General features: G+C 34.1%; 1 protein-coding gene and 1 long non-coding RNA gene across 5 annotated transcripts in view; one reads left to right on the forward strand and one right to left on the reverse strand.

The window, feature by feature from the left end:
• The window catches only part of LOC145961201 (lachesin), a 235105-nt gene that overhangs the window by 149548 nt on the left and 58624 nt on the right, over positions 1–26933 (reverse strand). The window lies entirely within an intron of this gene.
• LOC145961203 (uncharacterized) overlaps positions 1–26933 on the forward strand; it is a 69650-nt gene that overhangs the window by 32940 nt on the left and 9777 nt on the right. Inside the window, exon 2 of the long non-coding RNA XR_014435589.1 lies at positions 15918–16136. This is a non-coding gene — a long non-coding RNA (uncharacterized LOC145961203). The remainder of the gene's footprint in view (positions 1–15917; positions 16137–26933) is intronic.

A 26933-nucleotide genomic window follows, 5' to 3' on the forward strand; every position in this document is an offset into this window, starting at 1 on the left:
AATTTTCTAACGAATTCGCAAATTATTTATTTTATTAATTATTTATTTTTTAACGAATTCGCAAATTTTTTATTCTTTTTTTTTATTATTTTCTCCACAAGTTTTCAACAGACAATTTTAAATATCCCTTCAACTAACTAACTTCGAAATCCTTTGACTAAAAAGAACACTAAAGTGTCTTGAAGAAGAAACAGAGACCCTACGTTTTACGTAAGTCTATTCTAGCTAACTGAACATTATTTCTTGCTCTATAGCGTGGAGATTTTCGAGCTTCCAAGCGTAAGAAAACGCGCAGAGGGAGGTGAAAAGAGACGAGATCTACTCCATATATATACGAACCGACCAATTGTTCGTACGTGCGCGCACACATTTCGCGCGAGCGGAGTTTCAATTAATTCCGGCGTACAGTTTCGTCTGTTTACACGACGACAGCGGTGGCATTCGCTGCGAAACAATCGGCCGATGGTCCCGTTGAATTCGCCGTCGTCGATATTTCGCTAAATTTACAGCAAAACCATTCTCGAGGTGAGATATCTCAGTCATATTAAATTCAAGCGCGATATGCTCTCTTCGGTGTCGTATCGAACGTATGACGTGCGACACGTGATTTACTGTTGTAATCATTCCACTTTGAATAAATTATACGATACGGGATTATGCTGCCGTTATTGTGTTGCAAATTTTTGATTACTTCAAGTGGTTTATTTAATTATTTAATCTTTCAACAATTGGAGTTTGTTTTTACTTAAATTACGATATTTAATACTGAAGTTTAATTTAAATTTTAATCTTGATTTTAATTGTAATTTTAAGAAATCTTAAATAAGATTAATATATTGTTATTTCATTCTTAGAAATTTATTACATAAAAATGACAAAAAAATCAGAAATTTTTGATTACTTCAAGTGGTTTATTTAATTATTTAATCTTTCAACAATTGGAGTTTGTTTTTACTTAAATTACGATATTTAATACTGAAGTTTAATTTAAATTTTAATCTTGATTTTAATTGTAATTTTAAGAAATCTTAAATAAGATTAATATTGTTATTTCATTCTTAAAAATTTATTACATAAAAATGACAAAAAAATCAGAAATGTAAGCCTGAAAGTCATCTAAAGAATTAAAAAATAAATACTAACATTCACAAAAGGGAGCACATTAATTTCGTGCAACTAGAAAATTAACTAGATTGATCGATAACAAAATGGCGGGAGCCCGAGTTGAGCGTTTCTACGCGAGGGATGAAAATCCCAGAGTGGCCGAACGAATGCTCGTACGTGCGCGCACACATCTCGACGGAGTTTCAATTAATTCGGGTCCGCAGTTTCGTTTGTTTACACGATGACCGCGGCTTTCGCGCCACGACCACGTTGCAAAATAGCCAGGCCGATGATCCTGTCACGATCCAGCATCCGCCACCGACGCGGCGCGAGTGCAAGTTGCGAGTACGCGACGTGTCAGCTGTCGCATTCTCGCATGATTTTCACGGGAACAATTACTATGTAAATACTGCAACTTCCACCCCTTTCGCGCGCGGAAGAAAATAATTGCCGCGATTCATCCCTGCTGCGTAGTATAGCCGCGATGCAGGGTAGATATCGCCAAACAGCTGCAGCCTTCCTCGATAAAAATAACGCTAATGTCCTTTTATTCTCGCGAATATAATCAAAATTGCACAAATTGCATGAGCTTCGTTCAAAAATACTATCTAGTATAAACGGCAAGAAAATTTGTCTAGAAAAATAATTTTGCGCGTTTAAAAGAGCAAGAAATACAATTACATGATTTATACATTATTTATATTATATTATCGTATATTGATTAATGTGTAAAAGTTTTCATGTTTTGACTCAAATATTGAGTATAACGTGCAAAAAATAAGGGTGTGAAATTAATTTAATATGATAAGCTTGCGAACATTGCTGAAATAATAATAATCAATGTTGCATTATTAACACTTGCTTTTTAGAAAGAAAATTTTAAAATATCAATTACATACACATTTCATGCTTTTTAATCAATTTCGCATAAAACGATAGAATTATTAAATAGATCAAGAAGCAAAATAAAATTTAAAACTTCCCACAAGATAACGAAACATAACTCAAATAAATTAGATATTAATTAATCAAGAGAATGATTCAAATAAATTAGATATTAATTAATAAAGAAAATATAGATTTTTTTGCATGAAACACATATGCAAATATATTGTTTATTTATATCTTAATAACATTATAATAATACATATTCAGAGGATCAATTTAATACCGAGATTGTGGGTCATTCTTATTATCGCATTTCTGTATGCACGTTATACTCCGATATTTCTCGGAAACAGGAGACTCAGCCATAATTACTACAGTTACCGGGGACTAATGACACCGCCGGATGTATTATTAGTATACACTCCCAGCGCACAAACCCCCGGCCTTATCTGGGCCGGAGGGGTAATGGCGACAGCTCATAAATTGATTCGAGATAATGTCGTCTTCGCGATACCAGCACCAGAAATCTGTCGTTCTCAGCTTTTAGTGGCCGTTTACTTCGCTTCTATAACTTTACCTCTCTGCAGTCTCCTCGCCCTCCCCTTGTCCGATCAAGAAGACGTTTCAACTATGACTTTTACGTCCAATCTATTGTCGCGATCGGCTTTCGAAGATGATATTCTCTGTGCATAGCGATGGTGTTTGACGAGAAATATTTTTCATTTTATATCAGTCTCTCTCGATTTTATAAGACGCTTCATATTTTAAAGGTATATAATAAACATTTATTTTTTTTCTTTCTAAAGATTGCCTCATCATTCTTCTCAACATTTTGTATAGAAATGAAAATACTTAAAGAAATATTGATTTGTCTTCTAAACTTCTGTTTTCACCCTTCAATCATAAAGAAAACTCAAATAAGAGCGAGTTACTTTAAAAGAGTTTAGATATGTTACTTGTTCTAACTTTCTTCCGTAAAGTAAGAGTAGGCGATAAATTTTAAACTGACACCCTTTTTCTAAACTTTAGCCTAGGCCAGAGAAAAACCAGATATTGAAAACATATTTTTCTTTGCTAAAAAGCTTTTTTTTCCTTCTCTCTTTTTGACGCTGTTCCATTAAATAAATAGTTAAGAGACCAACTGGTTTTTTTAAAAGGACTTTTAAAGTCGATTTATTCGGCAAACCGAAAAAGCGATTATAATTTCTGCTAGTATTTCAAATCAATTCGTTGACATGCACATTTTAAGCGGATTCTCGATACATTCCACGTGTCGCGTTCTATTATTACCACGGTTATTCGTACGGTATCGTATTGACACATTACCGTAAAAATCTCATATGAACAATCAGAAACTACCGAATGATCCAATTTTCAAATAAATTTCGTAAATCATACATTTCAAGTTATTAAAATACGTTTTCTCTCTAATAAACAAGTCAATTGCAATTAAATAACTCAACTTTTAAAACCGTTTTATAAATTTACGCAGTTAAATTTAGCGCTAAATTTAGAGATAAAAAATTTAGATACAACTATATAAACTAGTAAAATTATTATTAAATTTAAAAGAAAATGCATCGATCGTTGTTCAATATAATTGTCGACATAAATATCACCTCATCAATTCTTATATAAAAAAGGAGAAGGGTAGATATTTTTTTTCGCAATGTCATACCACATCTATCGTTTTTCGACACGTACATGTGCGATTACACGAAAGTGGCAAACACTATCGCGCGGAAAGCTGAAATATGAGGAATCGCTACATCGCTTTGCGAAACGTCACGTCCGTAAACATCCATCGGTCTTTTTGAATGTAATCGACGGTGAAAATATTTCAAGAGCGCCGGCGGGACTTTATCTTCGCCCCCCCGTTTTCAAAGACCCCAGAGATCCAACCCCCTAAAGAGCAAACGGGAGTCACCGGATGAGAGAAGGAAGAAGGCGGATGATGTTTGCGTGTATTCGCGAAAAAGGATCAGGCTCATATCGCAGGTTCCTCGAGTGTTACATATGGCACCGCTCGTATCTCATATTATTAGAATTTAAGCCGTGTCACGTGGGGTTATTCACATAACGCGCTATCTATCGCCGTTCGATCGATCGCATCGTGTTCAAGGCCACGTCAAGAATCTCTGGAATACTCGAGCAACTTGCACAGCTATCATTTTATGCACCAGAATCTGATTCCACGAGAAGTTGGATTATTTTAGGATATATTCTATAAATTATTAATGATAATTGAGCTCTTCTATTTACTGCCATTCGCGATAGATGATATTATCTTCGAGATTACAAGATTTCTGATTTATAAACGACTTGAATAATTTTCGGGAGCATCGTGCAATTTTCTAATTGATACGATATTAGATAAAATTATTTTGAAATACATTCTAGAATACATATGCACAGTAAAAAATAAAATGTTAATTATAACATTTTTCACAAGTCCCAGAAAGTCCATTCTAAATTTTAAGTTAAAATAACTCATTCGTCGTATATTACTTATTGACAAACTGAAAATGTTAAATAATTGACACAATACTTTACATTTATTTTTGTTATCGTGACTTTAAGTGTAATGTAAAAATAACATACAAATTAATTAAAAATTACATGAAAAAATAGTTGCAATAACTCGTAAGAAATGTTGAGGACATTAACATATAATAGTAATTATTTTAACTTAAATTATTTGTAATAGAAACATTTGATTTAGTAAATTTGATTATTTTTTTATGTCAAAGTTTAAGATTATTTAAAGATTCACTTAAACTTTTCTTAGAATGTTAAACTGACTTTGAGACATGTTGATTATTTAAAATGATTATATTAAAAATGCTCAAAATAATATTCCATTTCTAAGAAACACATACAAAGTGTTAAGTTATAAACTTGACATAAATGTAACACATGAAAATGTTATAAAAATAATAACACATAGGTTGTATGTTAATTTTACATTAAAGTACTAATCAAAACGTGGCAATACAAGAAAATTTCAGAATATGGACGCACAATTTTTTACTGTGTATACGTTTATTGATAATAATTTATATTCACATTATATATTTTACCGACGCGACATTTTTGGATCGTATAATTTCGTGCAGCGATAACGCTCATCCGCCGTTTTGTTCAATATCTGGTGATAGTGAATTAAATCTGACGGATTATATGAAACGAGTCGAGTGTATGCATAAGAAGGGTTTACATTCGATTCGCCCAGAATATCTACCTCCGCTGTTTGTATCGCTAACCACCTCCTGCGCAAGAGTAAACGATTTCATAATGGAAACTCGCGGTTGATATTTCAAATGAATCGTGACATCTGTCTCTGAGGTGGATTACATTTCAAGAACCAATCACACTCCGCATCGCGCGGGATATATTTGCCGAGGGCTTATTAAAAAAATCTACGATTAGCTCGCCCGAAATACGTGATGTAACGATTATACCCAAGCAAACTATAAACGGCACGAACGACCCGATTTGTTAACAGTGCAAATATTTAAATGCCATAATTAACGTAACGATATATTCCACGTACATTAAACGACCCATGTGTTATCGAACAAAGTCTGTTTGCTTGAAATAATTTTCATATTACTTGTTTGTTCTTCTTACCTCGTAGATTCTACGATCGATCGCGAATTTTTAATAGACGCAACATCACCGAGACCAGATCATACACATAGGTTTATACAGTACAACTTTTCTGTATTTCCTTCAAAAAGTGTCGCAAACCGCCTTCAGTTTCGAGTTGCTATTTTATTGTCTACGTAGAAGCCGGTTAAAGCCGAAAGTTTGAGAAGACTCGCTTACTATGTATTCAAAATGAAAATTCCGTAGCGAATATCTTCCGCGTAAGTAACCAGTGACGCGCATAAGCCAGCAAATTCTACCTCGTCTGCAGCCGCGCAAAAGTCGGGTGCGCCTTTCCCAATGGTAAAAGTAGTCGAGCCATTGAAAGTTTAACGCGCCGTAAGCATGTGAGCCTTCTCCTACGTAGCAGTTGTATCGTGCACATTCAGCTTTTCCCTCGCGTCTCCGAGACGCCAGGATTGTGCCAGGAGATATGTGCGTTATGGGTTAGCAATAAATAAGCAACATCAGCCTTTACAAGCCGGCGCAATTTACGGTGCTCAACTTGGATCATCTCTGATCACCTCGATCGCTGTCTCTTTTTTATGAGACAGTGATTGGGTATTATATGTTGAGAAATTTAGAAACTTAACGAATCGAAAAAGAAGACATAAATGAAGAATTATTGCCGTAAATTCGACGATTATAGATCTCTATGATTTATATAAAATTATAAAATAAAAAATTATAATAAAAATTATAATAAAATATAAAATTATAAAATTATATAATATAAAATATTGTTATTATATAATTATATTATATAAAATAATGTTAATAACGATATTACATAAAATAATCTTTTTTTTTAAAGAGAAATTAAATTTGTTATTATATATTTTAATTATGCAATGAAACAATCATTTGTTAAAATTAAATGATATGGTTCAATCAATCAATATTCTCGTTGAAAATATAGAAAAATTGAATTCGATCGTATACTGTACTGCCATAATGCGACACGGAGAATGCGACATGGGTTCTTATACGTTCTTATATGGCCGGCAATATTCGTAATATATTCCTGAGAAATACTCTATTCCCTTCGGCGTTATCCGGAAAGAATAAGTCGTTACGGGGAAGCTGTAATTTCGAACACCTGCAGAAATTTTCTAGTGTTCATTTTTTGTTCAATCTCGAGGGAACAATTGCATAGAAATTGCTGCGGCAATTGTCTCAGGCATCGTGTACTTTTCCCTACTGATTCTTCGCTGAAGTTGCAACGGATGGTTTCTTAATAAAAATTCAAGGGGACGTGCCAACTTTTCGTTAATTTCTCAATTTTTTTGTACTAAATATTTAAATAACACTCGGTTAAAAATATTTTCGTCCTTTCGTCCCTTGAAATTTTAAAACGAAAAGGATAAAGTTAGAAGCATGTATAATTCTTAATGTTCACTCTTTCAAAATCTTCTATTTTACGCTTTATTTATGATTAAAAAGTTTCAAATATATCAATGTTTTCATACTGAAACAAAACATTTGCAATTTTCGTCATCTAAACTGTGCCGAATCGGGAATCAAACGTTCTCCACTAATATCGCATGACATAATGCTAATCAGCACCGCAGGCAAGTGCTTTGGAATCAGCAATTAATTTCACGCGTCCAATCTAAACGAGACCTTTCCCACATCTGCGTTCAACTGCTTCATCAATTAAACTGCTATAACGGAATATCATCTTCTCGATAAGTAAATAATAGAAACTTAAACGTGTGCATATTATTGCAAACCATCCAATTTATCCAAACTCACTATTAAATCTATCATCCTTTAATATTTTTACTATATTTTCCCACTGTTTTTTATAAAAAAGTGAATAATATTTGTACATAATTAGCATTTTAAATATAAAGTATTACATTTTATATCTCACGTATAAATATTAAATATTTTTTTAACTCAAAGTGTTTAATCAATGTTAAATTAAATGTAATGGCAAAATATTTTTAAGAAAAAGGCAACTGCTTCACTTTCTAAGTTTGGAATGTGTAAAAATATGATTGATAACTAATCTCCTTGATATATTTGAGAATTATTATTTCCCCAAAATACCTCGCTATAACGGTTTATCGATCGAAATTTGTACTATATTTAGAAGAGAAACGGACTAATCAACAAAATGAAAGAAAAGAAGAGAATAGAACGGACGGAGAAAAGACGATACATCTTTTTCAATCTCACCCATCTCGCGATATAGGTAGACTGACAAGAGATATATAGGTGGAATCTGCACCGAAATATTTCCAGATCGCGACCTGATCCCGAAAATTGGATACAATGACCAACTTCCGTCCACGTTGGAGAGATCCGATCGACATCAACTCGTGTCGAAAATCGGTGATGCATATCTTTGGACGTTCCTGAAATGCTGAACATGACATTGATTGTACGCGCGAATCAACGAATCAACATCCGGGGACCTTTTTTCTACGGCTCGACTTCGCTTGAGCATTCGAAGACCCGGTACCGGTAATTGCACACGACGTGCTATCGACGTGTGTGGCGTTGATTGAGACTCGGATCAATATTCAATTTGAATATATAAATGTACGCGCGGTGATTCTGAATACGATTGGAAGGCGATATCCTTTAGATCGAGAAGAGTCGATCTGGAATTCATATTCCCTGTGTGCGCATCTATCGCGAACAAAGTCTTTATTGAAATGAATTTCCATGTCTATTTTTCACCGATATTACATAGCTTGATGTAAAATTATTTAAAATTAATAAAAATATACGTACATTAAAAAATATACATGATTAAATAAAATTAATAAAGCATGGATATATTTTAGGCCCATCTTTGATTTTCGTATAATAATAGCTTTTGTAATTAATTAACGAACGACGAATTTTTCCTGCATGTCATAGATGCGGTGACAGTTCAATAATTACTAAAATAAAATCTGAACGAGAAATGAAAACTGGCAATGACAATAACAATATAATAGACTCACAAATGGACGGCGTTCAAATTTAATCTGCATTCGATGGATGGATGTAATTGTCCGGCTAGACAATAACTTTAAAAAAATCTTAATTTCATACACTTTATCCCCATTTTCTATGACATAACTAAAGCTCGAGAGATACAATCAAATTGCAAGAGCAATTATTATATAATCTATAATAATTTAATTAATTAATTAAATTTAATTAAAAATATACGAGTTGTACACGTAAAATAAACATCGTTATGTTGGCTCTATAAAAAAGTTTGAGAAGTCTGTTTCATAGATGGATCAACATTTGACTTTCGCGTTCTACGGTAACAAGTTTCCAAATGACAATCGGTTTATCAACGATGTATGTCGGATGATTTTCGACCGCCATTTCAAAACTTCTGTTCCGTTCGGCTTTACGATCGCATCTGTCCAATAAATTTCAGTAAACATCGACTATGATCAAAAGAAACCGTGATCAAGAGCATCTGTCTATTTGAATTGTCTCTACGATATCTCACAGAGGATTACATTGTCAACTATATATTGGTGTATCTAACTTTTTGCAATAATACATTTTTCTTCTCAATATTCATTTTTCTGTCATCCTCATTTTGCTGTAAATTTATCGAACGCACATACATCGATGTGTACATTCAATTTTCTACAAAATATTGAAATAACTATATAATCTTTTTTTCTGATGAGACGCGTGCTTTGTAAATATTTTCTCTTCCGATATCGCGTACGAGGCGTACTTTCAAATGCGTGATTTAATATCTACATCGAAATGAGATTCTGCAAATAACGTAAGTAGGCGATCCCTCGAAGAATGTGTATTTCTGAAAATATCGATGAAATATACCGTAATTTTATTACATTTCATACGCGTGACATTATTTCAGGCTTATTAAACACACGCGGGTAAAACAGCCATCATTTATCGCATTAAAGTAGACAAGGAATATGACATTTGTATTGAATTAGACAAGAACTGTGCTTCATTCTAAAGTGCAATGCATTAGCAGCCGCACCGGGTGCGGCACTTGTGAGCGCATTATGCATTTGACAGTCGCACCGTCGCACCTAGAGACATATAACGTCACGGCCGGAGAGTAATGTCCCTTCTCTTCTGCTCAACTTGCCAGTGTTTAAGCTCGGAGGGAACTTTCGTGCGCGGAGTTTCATGAAAGACATCGACCGATTTGCAGACGCCGACGCGATCCGTTAATCATAATCCATTCTAAACAAGTTTGGCTGCAACAGCGTTAATTGCAAATCGCAATTATCCGAGCCGGGAGTAGCACATGTGCGACAAGTGTCATCTTCATCCTTGCACATGTATTAGAAATAATTAATTCTTGCCTCTGCAAATAGCACTCGTGTGTTGTAGGGTTGGCGAGTGATAATATTAACTGCAAAGGCTTTTCAACAAATAATACATTTACGAATTTCGATTATCTGTATAAAAATTTAGAATTTATTTAGAATTTTATTTAGAATTTATTTATAAAAAAAATATTTAGAATTTTATTTATAAAAGAAATTTAGAATTTATTTAGAATTTTATTTATAAAAAAAATATACTATAAAGATATATCAAATAAATAAGTGTCATTATTTCCAATATTTTTTCTAACAATAAACATGATGGCGGATTAACGATATGTATTATTACTAACTGGCTGTGGAAAATGTTCTTAATAAATAAGGCACGTTCTCAATTATCTGTATAAAAATATTTAGAAAAAATATATTAAAAATATATATTAAAAAATGTATTAAAAATATATAAAAAATATATTAATAGGTATATATTATTGATGTCACTTATGTGACCATTATTTCAATTTATATCCAATTTTATCTTTGACATAATAATCGCGGCCGCAAATTAGTGAGTGAATGGGCAAAATTGAATCAAGGCGGGATCACGCAGAATTTTCAAGTCTTCCGGGGCGATATTCGAGAACGACGTGTCATTGTCACGAAGCGACAACCGACCGTGCGATTGTCGCTCGCCGTGTGTAATATCATTGCAAAGTGGAATTATTACGGCGGTGAATAATATTTCGGTGTGGATTTCGGTGTGAAACACACGTTCGTGCGGTCGGATCGCGTGACAGGCTACGTCAAAAGGACGAATTACGTGACCAAACGACGTGTATTTTCGAGACAAACGAGGCGTGTCGTTTCGTCCCCTCGCGAAACCGTCGGCCATCCGGTCACTGTGGCAACAACGGCGCGAATAATAGTAATTCTCGGCATAATGGAATCGGCCGGTTAGGTAACGGGGTTATCGAGACCGAAGTTATTCGCGCGGTCCCCGGATCGCTCTCTCTCTCTCTTTTCCTCCCTGTTACCGGTATTGCAATTACGCGTTGCTACACCAGCTGCATTTAAAATATAATGCCACGTAAAACGAGCGCGACGCTAAATGACTAGTTAATATTTACGAGATGGCACTTGGCCAATTATTTTATGGCAGATTTTTACGTAATGCTCGCGAAAACTGCGCGTATACGCGCGGTGATTATTACATATGTATATCGTTTGAAAAGGTATTCTAACGATAAAAAAAAAAATGCCCCGACAATAATTTCGGACAGCGCGGTAACGAAACATAATGCAAAACAATACGGTGTCGTACGAGGGAGAATAAATGTACGTTAACTATGTTCTAATTGCATATGACATTGACAATTACAATCCGATGAAATTTGCGGCATAAATGCAACGTATTTGCATTCGTCGCGTATTCGACAAATAATCACGTCGCGCGTTGCCTGAATCCTATTTAGCGCGAATGTCTGGACGAATTGTCGCAATACTTGTACAAATCGCTAACGCAAAATTTTACACAACGTATAATTGTCATAATCAAAAGTAAAAATGAGCCAAAGTGTATTAGATTTTGCGATTTAATCATTTTATTCCAAGTGCCATCGCTAATCTACGAAAAGAACGGCTTAAATTAATCTCTATCCTCTCAAGGCATGCCCAATGAAAAATTGCGAATCGTTAATACTTTCAGATAAAATACGGTAAAAGCTACAAAAATGGTTACAACATGACAATGGAAATGTTAATGACAATTTATTTATGCGCTGTAACAGAATTGTACAAGTATCGATTATTGTATCCCTCGAGTTTACACAGTTATTGATTTTTATTAGCTGTTAAATACCCGCAAGCTATGTGTCGAATCCTCTGAAAAACCGTTTTCATCGAATTCACTAATAATTACTGTATAATCAGTCATTATACGATACTGATGAATTTGTCATAAAATTTTGTCGCTCATTTTACCATTAACATTTTGATATGAAAACTAGACTTGTTCGTATTTTTTATTATTTCTTTATCAATCGATTTAATATTTAAATGCTTGTCTATCTCTCTCTCTCTCTCATCAAACCTTTAATTATTTATAATGATTATGCATCTATCTTTAATTCCTTTTCTATCAAGTTGTTTTGAGAGATTCCATCTACGATTTTTCTTCACAAATATTTTTACAAACGATAACACCGTACTCTCTTTCACTATTCATAGCTGTGCTATTTCATCCAATTACTATGGCAAGAAAAAAACTGATACACATGCATCACGAAAACTGGAGACTAGACGAAAAGAGACAGCGGACAAAGAGAACGAAAGAGAAAGAAAAAGGGGGAAAAAGGATGGCGAAAGTGCAGTCGGTGAAGCACAAATAGAGAGGCAACAGAAAGGAGAGTGTATAATGTAAATGAAACCATCTCTCCTCCCGCGCCACCTTCCAGATGCACCTGCGAATATTTTTCTATCTGCATCGCGAAATACAGATATTCAAGAGGCATCTGCCCCACCGCTCCCTCCCCTTTCTTTCTCTCTCCTCACCCTCTCCCCCATCTTCACCCCCGCAACCTAAGACGCGACTCTCCTTATAAAACCGAACTTCGACAGTTCTACTCTTCCCTGCCATTCTCCCTTTTCCCGGTTGCAGACTTCGGGAAAGTGGTACGTGGGTGAAATTTCGACGTGACGAGCATACAATGTCCTGTACCTCCTGCCGCTTCAACTACCTCGTCCTTCGAGCCCGCATCGTCCCTTTCCTTTGTACATCCCGCCGTATAACGATTCGAAAAAAAGGCAAAAACCCGCGTGCGATCGCGATATATAAAATCAAGAGACATATCGAGAGACGTATATATCATATTATCGATCGAAGACGCGAGTATACTGGCTGTAATATATAACTGTGTGCAATAATATCTGGACGAAACGATACAAAAAAACACCAGGTCTACGTTCAAATGGTAGAAAATGACAATATTTATTGAAAGAGATTAAAAAATGCATGTACTTGATTGAAATGATAACAAAAATAATAATTGAAAATAAGTTGCAAAATGACAAAAATAAAAATGAAAATAAGGAATGATAAATTTCACGTTGTAGATTAATAATTATTTCATAATGATTTTTATGGGATATATATTTAATAAATATATAATAGATATTTACATTCTGAAAATATTATGAAAGCGTCGCATTTTGTATTAGGAAGATATATTATAGCAACAACAGGAGAAACTTGCATTCATATATTACTATAATGTTAACAAAATTTTAATATAATTGATAGAATCCTAATTTTAAAAAAAATAAAATTTACTAAAATTTTTTATACTTTTAAAAAGGAATTTTGACGATTAAATATAAAAAATAATAAGTTCAATTTTAATATAAGCTAACTTTGCGTTTTTATTTATTCCGAAATTATAATAATAATCTTTCTGTTTTAATCAAGGTGGATCCGAGTTTTTCCGATCGAATTCGTGAGACGTTATTCAAAAAACATTGCGAATTTCCATTTGAGAGAACTAAAAGGTCAACAAAATTCTATTTTTTTTTTATCAGAAATTTGAACTCTTTTGGAAGAATAACTCTGTCTGTCCTATCAAAAATATTTTACAAATGAAATGTGTTAGTTTTTCACAAGAAAGTGTTGTATTTGTAAAATCGAAACTGAAATTAAGTGAAAGTCACCACTCACGTTGATTGAAAAGTATTGATCGGATGTATGCATCGAATATACGCGTCAGCAATTATTTAAAAAGATTTAAACTTTCTCGATTTCTCTCGTTGTATTTTGTTAATAACATTGTAATCAATTTGCACACATTAATATCTGAATAGAGATTCTTTTAAGCGGTGCAAATCTTCAATTTATTGAGATGCAAGGTGTGTATTATACATACATATATGTTTGGAGCAAAATATATTATTCAGCATATAAAATCATAATGTAATGTATTTGCATTTGTAATAAAAAAATTTATTTTACTTAAAAGAAACTTATTTTAATTTTTGTAACAAATAGGATATTTTAAAATAACTATGCGCGTAGATGAATATTTCGTGCTTCAATCACGAAACTGTATTAAATATATCATGTTTGCAAAATATACGCATTGTTCTTGCGTTAATAAAAGAAAATTAAAATTATGAATGACACGAAATGTAATAATATATTTAACGCAACGAAATCAGGAAAATATGTGTAACAAAATTAGTAAATTACTACTGCAACTTTTTAATGCATCAGATTAAATTAAGAAAATTATAATTAAAATTTTTATATTCTATATTAGAGAGCTTACTATGCTCAATTAACATATTAACAATTATATAATTATCTTTTTAAATTTTATAACTTCAGAGAGAGAAAGAGATGAATAATTATTTAAACTTGGATTAATTTTAATTAGTGTTTATTCGAGCGATTGTTTGCGAAAAATTCAAGTTTAAATCTCGCTTAAAAATAGAAAAATAGAAATAAAACGAGTAGGCAAAATAGAGATAACGAACAAACACAGTAGAACAAAATGTCCGGTGAATTTCTGTGAAGGCGTGATCGACGCCCAAGGTTTTGCGATGGTCATCGTTTTACCCAACCGTCGTTTTAAACAACCGAATCCCCGAATAGAAACCTGAATTGCCGAAGTGGCCGTGTTCGAGACGGGGAACGGGAGACTCTGAATCGAAGATTAATTGCGCGATTCATTGGGTGCTGGCCATGGCTTAAGCAGCAGGCACGAGACACTTTCGCAGCCGTTGCAGATAGACTGTTGAAGAGGGCGACAACAGGTGCGGCCTCGAAATTGTGCAATAGAGATAAATGTCGTACAATTTCACGCAAATTCACCCGTCCATACAGGCCACAACAGCAACTCTACGTCTTTAACAGTACACGTGGCTATTCGGATCCTTCTGTCCCCTCGCTGGTACCTCGACTCTCGATATATTTACTCCGAAAATGAAAATTATATTCTAAAATTAAATTAATAAAAAAAAGTACCTTTCCCGCACGTTGCATACGCTTTTATCGCGTCTTTAAAATTTCATCTACCCGCGAAGCATTTTCCCTCCGAGTTTTCCTCGGCGGTTGAATCGTGTTAATCGAGCAGCTTGAATTATCCGTCTTGGACGCGCGAATATTTCTGCAATTAATCATTCTCCGTGCTCTTGACGGCATATGACCGTGTCACGATAACTCTCGTAACGAAAGCGAGCAGACGTAAATTATGTCGACGTCCGCGCGCTGCTCTCGATAAATTTCCACGCTAAGTATCAAAGTTCGCTCCGGTGCGCAAAAGAAAACGCAACACCTGTTAGCTACGTGCCGCTGCTTATGGCATTAAGAACGTGCTTTAAAATGCTATGCATAGAGAAGCCAATTCTGCGGCCCATTTGCCAGCGTATTTTGCGCACCTTCCCGCATCCGCTTCGCCACTTTTTCCTTTGGTCCATCTTCCTTTGATTCGATGACGAAAAAAAAAGAGATAACCACGATATACAGAATCGAAATTTCATGATATCCGATGGTGGTATTAATATTAAATGTCATCGACCCGAATCCGGGAGGAATTTTCACTGGTCGAAACTAGCTGAGAAATTTCAAAACAATTTTAAATTTAAATTTAGAGAATCCAAACTAAATCAAGTGCTATTTTCTCATTTATATCTCTCATATATCTGTCAAATTATATAATTTACAACTGCTTTTAGCTTTTGAACGAAATTAAATGAGTATCATAAATAACATCCTAAATTTGAATAAAAAAAAGATTTTAAATGTCAAATTTTTTAAAAAAATATAACATCTTTTTGACTTATATTCCTCAATTTTATTGTAAACATATAATTATCATATAACATATTATAATTATAATCTGCGTAAAGTTGTCCTAGATATATTTCTACAATTTTCCGCTCGATTATTTGATGCATGTACTTCGTGGAAGGAATAAAAGGTTCGATTTTTATAAGTTTCGATCTTGATTACAGATTGCGACAGGAGAGATCGACGAGCGAGGGACGCGAAGAAGGGAGCCCCATGAACGGCTTCCATGTTTGCGGCGACTGTAAACATTGAGATCAATTTGAACTCAGATGTCCGCAATCAAGGGGTCGACGGGGATGTACTCTGAGATGGCTACACGAGGGTCCGAAGAGGGAATAGAAAAGTTCGTTCTGTGCAGACGTACAACGCCAAGTTGGGAACAAGTAAGCGTTCCTTATTGATTTTTCTTCCTTTTTACTACTTCGCACTTTGTGCTCCGTTTTCTGCGGCGTTTATCTGATATACTTGCTTTCGCGTCAATATAACCAGATAATATAAGGAATAAATGTTTTATTATGCCTGTCGCTGCTCAAAACTTTTCCCAACGCGCGCGAATATTATCAATAATTATCTGGAAAAAAGAGCCGAACGCAATTATATAAGTATAAAAATTAATTAAACACACATCTGTCAGTTTATCTGTCAGTTATACTATTTAATTAAATAAAAAATTTTTTAAATTCTTTATATACTTCTATAATATGTTATTTGTGTACCATATTTCGTATAAATATTTAATTAATGATAAATTCTTGAACGTCGCCAGTAGATAAAATAAATGAAAGTAATTTAAATCGACCACACTGAAAGACTTTCTCTTTGTGTTGGATCGAGAGGTTGACATGACTGAATTTTGACACAGTGATTTCTTTATTTCTCACCATGTATTAGTTACCTAAGATACTTTCACTTGATAAGGACCAAAACCCATGGTCGAAACGTTGTGATACATTTTCAACCAATAAATTGCCAGTGTGGTCGATTTAAATTACTTTCATATATTTAATTAATATCGTAATATAATTATGAAAATAAATATAATATAATCTATAAATAAATAATAAAGAAAAAGTGTATAAATAAATAATATAATTTATGTTTGATTTTAATGCATTATTTTAAACAGATATTTCATTAAAACGCCAAAATTTAATATCAAAACGCGGAAGAATATGAAAAAACGGATACACGTGCGTCGTTTTCTACTATTGTTGTCGACATTTGCCATCGCGATTTTCCGGTATTCTTTCTCACGGCGCTAGCTTTAGCGGCAACAACTGTTCAACAGTTGTTGCCTGCGCACTGATGCAGGTTCGATACCCTTTTTGAACTAGCCGCAAAAAAGCGTCGACACAAAAGCCGAGCCCAAAAGAGGAGGCGCGTGATTGAATCGTCCATGTGCCAGTACATTTCCGATATCGATCGCGGCACGAAGGCAAAAATTTTATGTGATATATACATGTGTATCGAGTATTATGGATATCCTTTTGTAATGTTATGGATATCATAGCCTCTTGTAGCTCTCACCGATATTCCAGATGATTTCCTGCTCATTTCCTTGCTAACAAGCCGATTCTTTGTAAAGGAACATTACAAAATGCCGTCAACTTGCAGACTTTATCTCTCGCGATTTAATCTTTGGCTAATATTTTCTAATAATTTTATGATTTATCCCATGATTATCTAGACATATCAATGATTCGATAGAAAACATGTACTTTTCTTATAAATTTTGAGCTTAAACTTATTTTTTTTGGCGTCGTACAATCGAAAAAATTTCTACTAGTAAAACAATTATTTATTAATATTTTTTTCAGCCTCCCGAAACTAGCAACCTCTATTCAATTTATTAAAATTTATTTATTATTAAATTTATTTATTAAAACTTTAATGTTTACATGAAAAACTCCCCTTAATTTTCGACAAAGAATCATCTCTTAAAATTTTTCGCACTTATTAAGAAACACCTTGTATATTAAATATCAAATCTAAAATAATAATCGATGTATAAATTTACCGGATAACAAAATTAACATTACATTACGATTTTATTTTACATAATTGGTTTCGTGTAAAAATATGGAAAATCCTGGCATATATTTAAAAAATGTATTCGCTCGACATTTTTATAAATATCGAGGAAATCTGCGGAGGACAATCGCAATTTGCTGTCGATGCGTTTAGCGATAATATGAAATAAGTATCGCACGCGGATATTTCATGGCAAACTCTTACGACTAACAAAGTGTGCGCGGCAGCATTATAAATATGTCAACGATAAATCTCGCCATTTGTGCCGGTCGAGGGAGAAAGAGAGAGAAGGCGAATCGATACATCGGAGTATCCACTCTCGGTGCGCAGGATCGACGTCCGATATCTCGTCCTATGCGAGCGCATTCCGCGACACATAAATAACTATTATACACACAGTCTGCCATTATATTTTCCGTACACGTAGACGCATTCGCCCTCGTTGGACGTCTACCACGTCGCCGTGAAACGATACCGTAATCCGAAGGAGCGCGATCGTCGTCGGACGACGACGTTTAGCGCGCGGGGCGGAATTTCTTATTGTCCGAGCGATGTCGTAGAACGATTTATGTGGCTATATTTCGTCTCTCGATGAAGAAACTACCCGTTCCACCGCATCACGTTCTTTCGTGATAGATCGCAAAGGCGAATCATGGACGACGCGAGTTGATTTATCCGCGTCACGTGTGGTTATTTCATCATTTTGCTTCATATTTTTTGTTTATAATAATTTATAATAAATTTCTATTGCGTGCATTAATTCTTCTCCTGTTGAAAATTATTACATGTGAGAGAGAGACTTTTTTTTTTAATATAATATTTTTAATAATATTAATATTTTCATAAATAATGTTAATATATAATATCTTCTTTCTTGAGATCAATATATCATTATATATAATATTTTATAAATCTGAAGAATTATTTGTACAACAGAATTCTTACAGTAACTTGTCGAGAGGGAGAAGCATCAAGTCGCTATTAATTTTATCACGATCTTTTATACACTCAATTGCTCGCAGCAACGGTATTTCCTTCTAGACAGAGGTCGATCCTTCCTACGATTCATTTCGAAAGAAAGCACAACCTCAAAGCCGGATGAACGAACCGCAAGATCGGTTACTGGGTAGACTCGATCGTGCTATAATCTCCTGAATAGATAACAACTGGAGCACGCGATAGAGAAAAGGAACGAGACCGAAATAAAAAGACGAGGAAGAAAGACCCTCGGTAAAGAATACAAAGTTGGCGGAAGAGGATCGAGAGATACAACCCCCGCCTTCGCCCCACGTTCTCTCTCACCTTGCTACCAGTCCCTCTCTCCCCCCTCTCACCCCCCCCCCCAATTCCCTTCCGGCTCCGACGCAACCTGCAATCGTTAGCGCGCCTCTGATAGAGAAGGAGGAATAAAAAGTTGTCTGGAAGTCGGGTGAGAAAGCCGGCTTTTCTACGAGTATCTAGGGGGTACATTTTTTACAGCGTTATATCCAGTCCGCGCTCGCAGACCGTGGGAGTGGAGTGAGGCTCTCCTCTTATAACTGGGCTCGTGAGCAGCTTGCGAACACTCGAAAGAACCACCGCGATGCGGTGATTAACCCTTAACTACCACCGCACGGTTCAATCTGACCTCCGATATATTTTAAAAAGTATCCACTTTCCAACTTTGCCGTTTTCCCCGATATTGTTTTCGGTCTGTTTTCTTTTCCATTTATTCTAAAAAATATGAAAAATACCTACTCTTTTATTAATATTTATCTACATTTTTTTTTAATGTGATTTAATTTTTTCAATTCTTCTACAACAACTTATCATATCTTTTCATTTAAATCTATACTTCTTCTTTATTTTTATGTATTTTCTGTTATGATACACAATCTCTGCCAAATTCGCATTCAATGGATTCTCAACCTAGACCTAAAATTGGAGAATAATAATAATTTTACGGTAATGAAGAATAGTGGCATGCGGTCCAAGTCGAGTGCGTCGAAGGAAAAAATTTCGATTTAAAAAATTCACAACAGAATTCTCTAGCGTAACCCTATAATCTATTCTACAGTCGCGCGCAGCTTTTGGTGGATGAAGCTTCCCGTATGTTCACAGCATGTTCCGTTCGCGACAGAACATTCATTTCCCATGTGAACCATGGCTCACCTGGTGCATTCCCTGCACCAACTATGTGTGACCTGCTGCAGCACGTCATACATGTAGATATTCCCGCGCGTATGTAATACATATCCACGCTTTTCTCTCTTCCCCTCCTCTTCTCTCTCCCTCTCTCTCTCTCTCTCTGTCTCCCTCTTTCTTTGTCTCTCTTTTTATCTTTCGCTCCAGCTTCACCGTTACGATAAATCATAACTCGCCGAGTTTCCTTTTTGCATCGACCAAAAAGAGTCTCGGCGGACTGGGGGGATCTTTTGAAGAAGTTGATGGGACAAAGGGGGTCGTATTTTCCCGAAGAAAATCATTTCGTCTGTTTCCTCGGCGCGCTACCAATGAAAGAATTCACGATGAAACACTGCCGTGCTATGAATACAAAATTTCCAATATACATAGATCCGACTGTTGACGTGCGTCATCGATACCGATGACCGAAGACAGTTAGTTAAAAATATCGAAACAATTTTTTAATTCTTCCGTTATAAAAAGTAATTTGATTTAATTATTTGCCTTGAATAATTTGCCCATTATTTCAATTTTCATTTTATCGTAAGAGAGATAATGATAAAAATTATTTTCCTTGATAAACCGGTAGGTCAGATTATACTCGGTATTTTGAATAGCGAATTGATGAGAGTCTCCCTGAAATTCGCCTAAGTGAGAATTAACATGAAAGGGACTAAGCAATAAGGCTTCGGGACCGGCGGAGACACGGATAATATTCAATTTTCAATTTGCATTTCCCCGACGGCTGCATTTTGCAATACACGATTATAATGACGAACGCGTATGTAGACTTGTCCGCGCGACTATACGTTCCCATGCTTACGCATAACACGCATGCATGCTCGTATGGAAAACCTCCTGTGGGAACAGACATGCGCTTGCCGTACATATTGCTACGTACATATATATCGGCAATTGAATTAAGTACAGCGTATGCAGAGGAATGATTCGCACGCAACGATTGTTCGCTTCCTAATTCAATCGATGGGAAAGAACAACGGCGGCATCAAAATCAAATTGTGAAAAGTATTAAATCGAATTTAGTTACCGGGCAGCTCTTGCAATATTTTTATCATCGTTATTATATATATATATATATATATATATATATATATATATATATATATACTACGCGAAAGTTGTCGATAAAATAAAGCTACCCGATACTTTGTGCCCTCGAATTGTGCCTCTAGGGTTGATTTACCAAAGAGTGTAATAATTTCGCGATATTGCAGAGGAGAGAATATCAGCGATACAGAAAGAATTCTATGTACAACGAAAAGCGTTTAATGAAAAATTTCTATTAACAATTCATATTACCTTTTTCACTAAAGGTAATGGCAGCGTATTTTCCTATTATGTTCATTAACGAACGCGTTATAGGTAGATGGATTTAAAAGGTAATTAAGATGTAAAGTTTGTGTTTACGGAAAGTATATTAATCGAGTATGAAAATAAACATCGGTTGGCGGTCAGAAGAATTAATAAGATAAATTGAAATAAAAAAGAAAAAGAGAATCAGTGAGATTTTTTCTCTTTAAAATCTCTTTTCGAGTCATCATCTACATCTCTTTTTATGCGCATCATTATTATATTATTATATCGCGCACTTAATGATAAACTCAATCAAATATTTCAGACGAAATTTCGAATTTTTCGTTATCAATGATGCATTTCTAAACTTCAATATGAAGGAAACTACGTGAAAAAAACACAAATAAGGACGAAGCGAGCTTTTCATTCCGCAGCCATTCATCGCACTCGTAGGAATCCAATAATTGATTGAACCAGAAATACATTAACATTTAGCTGTTAGATACACTCTCAATCGTATATAACTCTGCTTCGTCTACGTTTCTCGTGAAAAAGAGAAAGAAAAAAAGAATACGAAATCGCCAAAGATTTATGAAAGCTACAGCTTTCGCGTTCTCTTTCCTCCGACCGATATAATTGAACTCGACGGTAGCGAGCTGATATTTGTCTTGCAGACAATTGACGAAAAATGATAGTCAATCCCACTATATTTTTGTTTTATATTAAGAAGAAAACAACAATAAATCTTTATACAAAATTCTCAATATATATAAATTACAAAATACAAAAAACATTACATTATATTTCTATCTTAATTCATTTAGGAAAAAAATCTGTAAATTATATTAATATAATATTTAATATAATTAATATTAATATAATATTTATATAATATTTAATATTATACTTATTGCATTTTATTAAATTTTCTTACGAAAAAAAATCTTTTTTTTTATATTTTCTATCATTATATTGATAATAAGAGAATAACTAATTTGAAAATTCGCCCAAAATATTCGGGATTATAATTCCAAGAACCTAATTATTGAAAATCATCCCTTTCTCGATCAAAGTCTTTTCATTTTATATATATAATGTGTGGGAATAATCAATAAAACAATAAATATACGACAAATGAATGGTATATCTTGGTAACAAGAATACATGAAGCATGCACATCAATTTTATACGCGCGAAAAGGTTTAAGTCATGCATGGCGAGAGCTTCCGTAAATCTCAAAGTGTGAAGCGATAGTTTCTCTCTAACGAGGAGGCAACACACGCAGTCATCCAATATATGCGACCATAGTATGGTTACGAAGCACGCTGTAAACGTCAAGCGTCGCAGATAAAGAAGACATTTCGCGGCGATCACAGTGGGCGACGAATAGCGTCGTTAAAAGAATAGCGAATGCGAATCTCAGCGAAAATATCACTCGTGAACAGAAAATTCAGATCGCAAATGTTTCTCGCAGATCGAGAAAAATAGAAAAAATTTAACTTTTTACAAATAAAATATACATATTCTATTATATCTATATTTCTTTATGTATTTTTTTATGAATATCATTCAAAATAATCTGCTGCAGAGCATAAGACTCTTTACAAGAATCAATTAACATTTCTACAATATTTTTGAGAATTATAAATTATGTGTATCCTATTATTTAATAATTAATAAAAATTGAATACTCTATCTTATTAAGATTGAATACTTTAATCAAACTTATTAATAAATTATTATCCTTGCATTAATATTTTTAAGTTACACTGTAATGATAAAATTTTAATAATGAAAAATTTGTTTTGTTTTATATTTTAATTCAATTTAATAATTCTACATTTTAATTTTAATGTAATAATTCTATATTTAATGTTGCTTTTAAATCATCAGCAACATTACGTAATATATTGTAAATAATTGCATTTAGGATAAAATAATATTGATCGCGTGTGAGAGAGGATTACTTCTTTAATCTATTACAAGAAAGACAATATGGCTAAAGGCTTCTCATTTCAAAAGTTGCGCGAGGTCTCTTCTCGGCCAATTCCACTGATAAGCGTCTTTTTGCCGAACGTCTGCAATGAATCTTGGCTCGGTCTGTGTACGTGTACGTGTGTATGTGTGTGTTACAGCGTAGTTCTAAGATTAACATTGATTTAAATTACAAATTTAACTACCCCCCGGGTTCACCCTGATGCGAAACACGCGCAAGCATTCTGGGTCAACTAGAAGGGGCTGGTAGGTGAGACGGCTAAAATGGACGAACTACTTAAAACAGTCTCTCTCTTTCTCCATCTCTCGGTTTTCTGCTGTCTTTCTCCATCGAGAGGAAAGTAATAAGTCCGTCGTGATAAGATTGTTCGAATAGCTTCCCACAGAGATACGCTGAAACATTAATTCCGATAATAGCATTAACCGCGTGCCTCTGCGGATCTTCGACTCTCTCCTGTGAGCTCCCTCTCTTTCTATTCCCGCAAAATTCCTAAGAAAAGAAGATGGGTACGAGCGATGGTTCAATTTATCCCAACCAATTTGACTTTTAAAGGAGTTGGACGAAATTTTTCTGCTCTTTGCTCGTAGTTTCTCGCTTTGGAAGTCGTCTTACAGTCAACTGCTTTCAAAGGTATTAATACATATATTGATTTAATTGCATTATTCAATCCTACCATTGTAAAATACTACTTTACATTTAATCTTGCGTTTTTGTAGGATACAATTCCATTTATGTATATACGCTATAAACGTTACTCACGTAAATATTAAATGATATATTATTCTTGCCAAATATGTCATTCACGAAAAAGACTTAATATGGTACGTTGCAGAATTTAATATTATCTTACTCACAAAAATAGAGATAATTATCAAATATTACACTTCATTGTGTTTTATAAAAAGGCTGATTCAGATTTTAGTTTATTCCTCAGCTAAATACGTATACGCAGAATGACATGAATTAATTACATTAAGCAATGAATTAACGAAAAAAGTCGATATTTACGAAAAATCGCTTTGGGGAATTAAGAATTATATTATTCCGTTTCAAAAATAATATCTTTAATAATTAAAACTGCCGAGAGATAATAAAATAAATTAAAATAATTTCTTTTAGATCGCATGAAGAAAATTAATTGCTCGTTTTTAGAAATCTGGTTATTCTCGCATATAATCATGCGGATTATTCGATTATAACCGCTGATATGATTATATCCATAATGCAGAGAGAGAGAGAGAGAAAGATAGGAAAAAGAGGCTATTGAATATGGCAGATGCGCTGTTTCGATTATTATCTTGGAATTCGCTGACACATGAATGCGATCACGTACGCATATGCATATACATATACATACGCACGTTTGTCATCATCAAAATGTATTGTATATCTAGTCAATGATTACGTTACGCGGTTTCGCCGACATTATCGATCGTTTTCCCCATCAGATTCACAATAGCCAGTAATTTGGCGATCTTTTGGGGTCGCTGCTAAATCGGGAAAGTACAAAAGTCATCAGGATACTTGACATATCTAAATCTATAAGATATTGCGCTGTAATTAAAGTAATTTACATCATATAAAACAAACTTTTTGCAATTAATTAATATTTATAAAAGAATCATTATTTTCAATTTTAATATTCTTGTAGAGATAATCATTCTTTATCGATGATTTTCTGATATTCCTCCCTATAAAATCAAGGTAACCGTACAACTGGTCAAACAGTAGCGTATCCATTTTATCCGACGTCGAGTCGAGTCGTGGTCCAGACGCGGTGGTTAATTAAGAAAAAGGGACGAGAGCCACCGCCAACGAAATGTGCCGCGCGCCGGAGATTTAATTAAATCAACGCGCGATAAATTCGAAAAACGAATTCTTAGCGGCGACGAGAATGCACAATATATATCTCCTCCCTTCCGTTTCGCGACGCTCCTCTTCGGGAAACCCGTCGGCGTTCGAGAGATTAGAAGCGAGATTAGGGAGATCGCCGCTCAGAGTGGCACGAAACCGACGATAAATCCCACTTCTCGATCTTATCGATGCTTTCTTTCCACAGAATCGAAAATGGTCGACGTGAGCGATATTAAAGGGCAACTACCGACCGGCCAAGACGGATGTTCCATGAATAATTATGGCCCGAATCGCGTTTGTCAAACAGATGTGTTAATTACTTTTAATTTTAAAATTCAGCATAAATTAAACGTGCATTAATTATATATACAGGGTGTTTCTTAATAAGTGCGAAAAATTTTAGGAGATGATTCTTTGTCGAAAATTAAGGGGGGTTTTTCATATAAACATATACGCCTCCAAAAATGGGGATAAAAATTAGGTTTTTATTTTTTCCTCAAATTTGGAACAAGTTAAAGAAATGAAACTAGGTGGATATTTTCTACTAGTAAAAAGGTTATTTATTAATATTTCTTTCAGTCTTCCGTATTGTTATAAAAGGATGAAACTAGCAATCCCTATTCAATTTTTTATTAAAACTTTTTAATGTTTATATGAAAAACCCCCCTTAATTTTCGACAAAGAATCATTTCCTAAAAATTTCGCATTTATTAAGAAACACCGTGTATATGTGTGTGTATGTAATTTTACATATTGATAAAATGCGTCGTGTTTTATATATCTTTCACCGAATAATTCCATTTAATTTATTAATTATTAGGATCACAATTAAAGATGCAAATTTTCGGTAAATATTGACACGCTTAAAAAATAGATAACAAATAGTCCTATTTTTAAATAAATATCGCATTATCACAATAAATTGCTATTAATATATAAAAGATATTTAATATAAAAGATTATTTAATATTAATATATAAAAGATATTTAACATATAATTCTACTCCTATTTAATGCATAATTCTATTAAATCTCTGTATGTTATAGGTAACAGAAACATATATAAAGTCTTTTGTAAAATATATCGAGTATGTGTGATTAATAGAGATTTTATTAATAATTACAAGATAATGTAAATATTAATGTTATATGATTATCTATGTTTAATTTCCATAGAATTCCAAATTGAAAAATGTTTATTTAATTTTTTCTCACTTGCATGGAACCTCTTGTTTTAATTAGGATATCTCGATGAAAAGGTTTTATAAAAATGCCGTATGTGAAATCATCAAATCTGTTTTACAGAGAAACATTTACAGAACCGGAAACGAATCGAGTCAGCGTGATTTCCCGAGAGAGGGAAATAGAAAAATAGCGTACAGAAAAAAAGCGTGTATCTCGACACAACAAGTTGATGTATGTTATTACGAGGGAAACAGAGGGAGATCGATCTTACAAATACTTAAAGACCCTAAAGTTTTCACGGCAGACTGAATTAATTTACGTCCCGTCGTGGAAATTATTAACTTGAGCAAGTTTCTCGCGCGTCGCAAACTTTCTTAACATAATTTTAATAGACAGCCAAATACAACTGCGACCAAGATTTTAGATACTTTGAATGACATATTTAGTGCCCTCTCGTACCCGATGATATCTACCGGAGAGAGAACTCTGGAGCAGACGACGAACATCCCCGTTTTATAAAGCGCCATTCTTCATGTTACACCGAATGAAGCCGTTATTTATCTCTCGTTTCTTCGCTCTATTCTTATCATCGGCTTTAATATTATCTGGCTCTCGGTACGAAACCGCAGAAATGAAA

This window comes from Camponotus vicinus, unplaced genomic scaffold (genome assembly GCF_025532165.1).
Source record: "Camponotus vicinus isolate PSW18456_S1 unplaced genomic scaffold, iyCamVici1.0 SCAF_11, whole genome shotgun sequence".
Lineage (NCBI taxonomy): Eukaryota > Metazoa > Arthropoda > Insecta > Hymenoptera > Formicidae > Camponotus > Camponotus vicinus.